This window comes from Petaurus breviceps, unplaced genomic scaffold (genome assembly GCF_028583685.1).
Source record: "Petaurus breviceps papuanus isolate PSGF00001 unplaced genomic scaffold, PetGlider_PUasm1.0 90734, whole genome shotgun sequence".
NCBI classification, from domain to species: domain Eukaryota; kingdom Metazoa; phylum Chordata; class Mammalia; order Diprotodontia; family Petauridae; genus Petaurus; species Petaurus breviceps.
This window is the reverse complement of record NW_027187327.1, coordinates 9,074,019-9,080,086: the sequence shown is the minus strand read 5'-3', so window position 1 is coordinate 9,080,086 and position 6,068 is coordinate 9,074,019.

Below are 6,068 nucleotides of genomic sequence, written 5' to 3'. Positions count from 1 at the left end.
TATAGCCCCACTTCTGTCACAATCATTGGTCCCCTTGAGACAGGTTATCCCCTTTCCTAGGCCACCCTTCACTCTTTAAAAACTATCCCAATTGGTTTGAACTGGCTTGCTCTAGTCTCCCTTTCCCCGATTTCTTTATATGACTGGATAGTATGTTCTCTTTTTTCTCAGGACCTAGGCCCTTCCATATATCCTGTGCAGGATCCATTTCCTAGTTTCTATAGAATCTGTGGAAACCAACCTATCAGTATTTCTCACAATATGCAATCATCTTTTTTATTGTACTATGTTACCAAAAAGCTTTTTATTCATAAATTAAAAGTAAAATAAAATGCAGAGAGAAGAGAATATCTGGTACTCGAAAATAGTTAATAATGTTAACAGAAGAAGATAGGTTGAGGAGGATTGGGATTAAGAAAAAGCTATCAGAGCTGGCAATTAAGAGAACACTGGCAATTTTGAAGAGAGCAGTTTCATTGCTATGATGAGGTAGGAAAATGGTGTCAGACTCAAATAGAATGGATTCCTGAAGTGGCATATTGACTTAGAAAAACTACAATTTATCATTATCTCTTACTGTATTTTTATTTATTTAAAAAAAATATGTCTCATATAATTTTAATCTGGTAGGCCACCCAGGAGCTTTGCAAGACAAATTTGGCAGTGAACTTCTAGTTTGATACTGATGAGGGATGGCTCCCAATAGGTTCAGCAGGGACTCTGATCTTATCTTAAGACTAGAACCTGCGATTCATTCTGGAAAGAATTCAGCTCAGGCTTACATGGAGTCAGAGTTGAAAAAGTTTATTATACGCCTTACAGCAGGCAAGGATCCTTAGAGGACCTGCAACCTTAAAGAAGACACAGGCATAGTTTTTAAAGAGTTAAGGCTATTCATGAGATGTCAATTAGCCTGACCGGGGAGGATGGGATTAGGGAGGAGTTAAAGTGGGGCTAAGGTGGAGTTGGTGTTTAAAGGGGCATATATAACTTGATATAACTTTGATATAACTGTGAAGTTGTAGTACCCATGATTCACTGGGAAAAAGTGGGGAGGGGGGCTACCTAGAGGTGTGGTTTTAGGCTTGAAACATCATTAAATCAGCTAGCGGTCAAGGGCTGATGGAGAAGTGCCCAGTCTGCCACCTATCAGTGTCATGCTTGACAGGATTGATGCTTAAGGAGTTAACCTAGAAAGGGGGTATTGAAGGATTCATGGGGGCAACGAAGCACTATACAAAGGGGGAGATAATAGTCGTCTAAACTGGAATGTTATAGATACTTTTGTTAAGGATTGATAGGTAAAGCTTGCTAGTGTTTCAAGGCTGAGATACACAATCCACGAGTTGTTGCTGGCCACAATTAATGCTTTGAAGCTGGGGGAGTGGGGGGAGAAGGGACAGAGTTAATGCTCTGAGACTGGGGGGGGGTAGTGTGATTTTACAAACTGGTTTTACAAATTGATGTTACAAAGTTTTACAGACTGATGTTACAAATATAGATCCCAAGCACCCCATCAATACCTCTGAGTTAGGGAACTAGAATGCCAAGGTTGAGGAGTGAATGGAGAGGAAGCAGAGGTAGCTTCTAGCTTCATTCTGGTGCAGTGATGAAATACTACCCGTGCCACTAAAATTTTTAGTTTCTTTCTTAGGATTTTATAATCCCTAAATATGCTTTCTAGGATAACTTTTCCCCATGTCAATCATCAGAAGTGCATAGTTGTTATATTCACAAGGAAAACAGCATACCTCCCTATGTTTTTATTAGTTTGATCTATGGCTGCCTTATTACATATACATCATCAAAGTGTTGGAAGTCATCATTGGTACTCTTCTGTCTCTGATCAATACTGAACAACCTCTCTGTCTATGTTGTATTACCTGTAGATCCTCATTTATTATTATTTAGAGAATGAGAAACTACTTCTTCCATAGAGGCCAACAGAATCTTGTATGGGAAGATACTTAAACTACTTAAGGAATTCCAAAGGTCTTGTAATCTTTTTCTTCTTCCTTTATTCTATTGTCACATTTCATGATGCACACATCTTTTTAGTGCTTTAAAAGCACACACAATGGCATACAATTCACTGTTCTTTCTTTAGATTTTTTCTTCTGTTCTTTCTTTTAAGCATTTTCTCTATTCTTTCAAGAAACACTTTATACTCTCTGATAAGTGAGTGAAGAGATTACTTCCTGTTATAGAAAGATCATCAACCTGAATTTTGTGCACATAGAACATGTCAATTAGTACTTGAGGAAGAACAAAAATATCTTGCTTTTCTGAGTCACTAAGATTCTCTTGACTCTCCATATTTATGGGAAATGAAGCAATAAGTTCTCTGTTGCTCTTTTTGCATTTTCTTTTGACAAACTTTCTCTACACTTCCCCCCCCCAAAAAAAGAGACAGTCTTATAGTCAGGAAACCCTTCAGGTCTAGACCTGCCTCTGACATATCTTGAATCTATAAATCTGAAACATTCACTTAATCTCTCAGTAACTGCGATTAACTATCTAAGACTGCTGACTTGAAAGGGAAGAGGAAATTTCCTCACCTGGGAGTTGTCTATATTGAAAACATCATAATCTTTATCCTGATTATATTTGTACCTTTTGTCTGTAAATCATAGTCCTTTCAACCTCTCCTTTCAACTGCATTATAAGTTGGGACAAAGATAAAAGGTAAATGAAAATATCTGTTGCGGTGACTACTTAGGATAATGTATACAATAGGTCATCTTAGTCTTCCTCATTGCACCCATGAGGGAGAGATATATTTCACTGTCTGTTCTTCAGTATTATTACTGTTTTTTTTCCCCAATTTCTCAGAGTTTGACTTCCTTTTGGTTTTATTTTAATTTACATTATGGAAGCCATTTTGTATAATCTTCTTTTGGTTCTGCTTATTTTATTCTGTACAAGTTTATGAATTCTCCCCATGTTTCTCTGAGTTCCTTATATTTGTTACTTCTGACTGAATAATACTATTCAATTACATTAATATACTACAGTTTTTTCAGTCATTATCCGACTGATTGGCATCCTCTTTGTAGATTGTCTTCATTTTTTACATTTACCTTTGTGCCTAACTTTCTTAGGAAGCTATTTGGCTTGATTCTTAGAGTCACCTGAATAAGGCTTTATATGAAGCAGACTTTTCTACTTTTGGGGGATAATTTTCCTTACCTTTTTAAAACTATAACATTACTTACTTGTTAAAGTGTTGTTTGATTCATAATTAAGTAACAAAGAGGAGATTTGGTGTCTGAAAATGGTGCAGTAAAAAGATTGCTAGATTTATAATCAAAGTGCTTGGGTTGTCCTTACCCGGACCTTGGCTGAATTATTTAACCTCTTGTCCTCAGTTTCAGGGTTAGATTAAATGATCTCTAAGTATTCTATAATTAGTTCTAAACTGATGATCTATTACTCTTTCACCTATGGTACCTTGCCTTAGATCGAACTTCTTAAACTATAGTCTATGAACTTTCTAAGAAACATATTTTGATAACTATGTTTCAGTGTAACTGGTTTCCTTTGTAATCATATGTATTTCATTTTATACATTTAAAAACATTCTGTGAAGGGGTCAGTAGACTTCATCAAACCTCCAAAAGAAATCATGAAATAAAAAGGTGAAGGTCTAATGTCTTAGGTCCTGTTCTTGCATATATTATCTGGGTTTGAGATAGTGGGGGCAGTTAGTTTCATTTTAGAGATTGGATGCCTCCAAAATGTAGAAATGTGCCTAAATTTGTCCAAATGGTTATGGCTCTTGTAATATTAATTGCACTGGTCACTTAGTGTATTAAAAGTTTTAATACTTATACAGAAAAATATGAGATTTGTCCCTATTGAATGGAAATTCATTTGCCATTGGTTAAATGTATTCTCTTAGTGCCTTTGGCTACCTAGCAAGTTGGTTTTAAGAAGCAAGTATTATTTCTATTCCAAAAAGTTTCCAGTATGGGAGAGCACAAAGAAAATGGAAGACTTGCACTGTATGGTGAGGTGAAATGAGTTTTGGAGAAGAGAGTTTGAGCAAGAAGAGATCAGGCTAACAACGTGGAGTTTTGTTTACAAGAAAGTGCTTATTCACCTAGAGACATATCACTCAATCTATTTTATTCCCTTTTTACTTTAATTCAAGGATCTGTGATTTTAATCTCTATCTACCCACCCACAAATTTCAACACTTGTAGAGGCAGCAAGGTGCTACAGATGATAGAGCATTGAACTTGAAGTCAGGAAGACCCAAGTGAAAATCCTACTCTTGATGCTGACTAGAAATGCAAATGTAGACAAATTACTTAACCTCATTTAATCCCAATTTCTTTATGTGTAAATTGAGGGGATTAGATTTAATGGCTCCTGAGGTCTCTTCTGGTTCTAAATCTATGATCTTAACATCCTATGAAAATCTTATAGTCATCAAGAATTGTTGCAAAAAAAAAAAATAAAATCCTTACTAGGTAACCAAATTGTAGGGAATCTTCTCCAAACATAGCCAGATTGGTCAAATCTGCAAATATACAAGCCATACCATGTTTCCCCGATAATAAGACACTGTCTTATTATTTTTTTGGAAAGAAAAACACCAGAGGGCTTATTTTCAGGGGAGGGCTTATGTTGTCCTGCCTCAGCTCTCCTCCGCGGCACTGCTCTCAATGGCGCCAGCAAGCAAATCACTGGGGAAGAAGAGGATGACGCGCTCACTGCTGCAGCTCTGATTGGATGCAGCTTGGAGCGCAGCGTGTGTTTCACGGGGGGGGGGGGGTAGGTTGCATACAGAGGGTACTGTAATGTAGCATGTAGCGCAGCAGGGGATCACCTTCACTATAGTAGCAATCTCAATAGGGCTTATTTTCGGGGGAGGGCTTATTTTAGAGGAATCTTACACAGTAAGGGGAGGGCTTATTTTCAGGATAGGTCTTATTATCGGGGAAACACGGTAGGTAGACTCAAACTGGAAACCATTCCAGTTTGGTAGGATATGACAGTACTCTCCAGTATACCTTTTAGAATCTATCAAGCAATAGTCATTTATTAAGCACCTATTATGGGTCAGGTGCTATGCCAGGATCGGGGTATACAAAGACAAAATTGAAATAGTTTTTTCTGTCAGGGAACTTACATTTTACTGGAGAAACCATAGTTATTTCCATACTCTGATGAGGCTATGTGATAGGATTTTCATTGAGTTTCACTTCTTTTTATTCACAAAAATTTCCAAAAAATTTTAGCTTTGTCTTATTTTTATAAGAAAATATCCATGGAATATTTTCTCTTATTAATAGTGCCAGCTTTCAGATATTCCAGCAATTGAGCATTTTTTAACATTGCATGATTCTTTTTTTTTTAAACTGAAAACCGTTCCTTTGTTCCTTGAGCATTTACTAAGTGACTAAAGTATGCACAGCTGGCTACTAGGTGTTATTGAATATGCACAAAAGGATAGAATTCCAGGTTTTTCTTTTGGGGAAACTTAAAATCTAGCTGAGAATAGGGATAAATGGAAGAATATAATAAAGGGATAAACTGCACATCCAAAATCATAGAGTATACTGCTTAGATAATGCCCAATAGTGGAGGTATCTGTGAAGGATAGAGTGACACATAATCTTATAAATGAATAAATTTCTTGAATCTTATTATGAATATTTATGTACTATGTCTATATGTGCATGTATCTATATGTGTACATGTACATGCATATTATACACAGAAGCATATATCTACATGTGCATATGTAAATATGTGTATGTATACACACATATGTATGCATGCATGTATGTATATAAATGTTCCCAGGAACACTAAGTTGTCTAGCTACAGCCTTCTATTATGGATATGCCTATTTTACATCATTACAGTGGGGTTTATTTTTTTTTACAATTTCCTTTTCCCTTCTATTATCCTCTTACACTATTTTATCAGGAGTGGTGATGTAGAGTCCTGTCTTTTTCCACTTTGGCTATGCTTGAAATGGTAACTTCCAATGCTGACTTCTATTCTATCCAAACAAAAGAAATTTCAGAGCCTTTGTCCATCCAAACAAAAGTGAT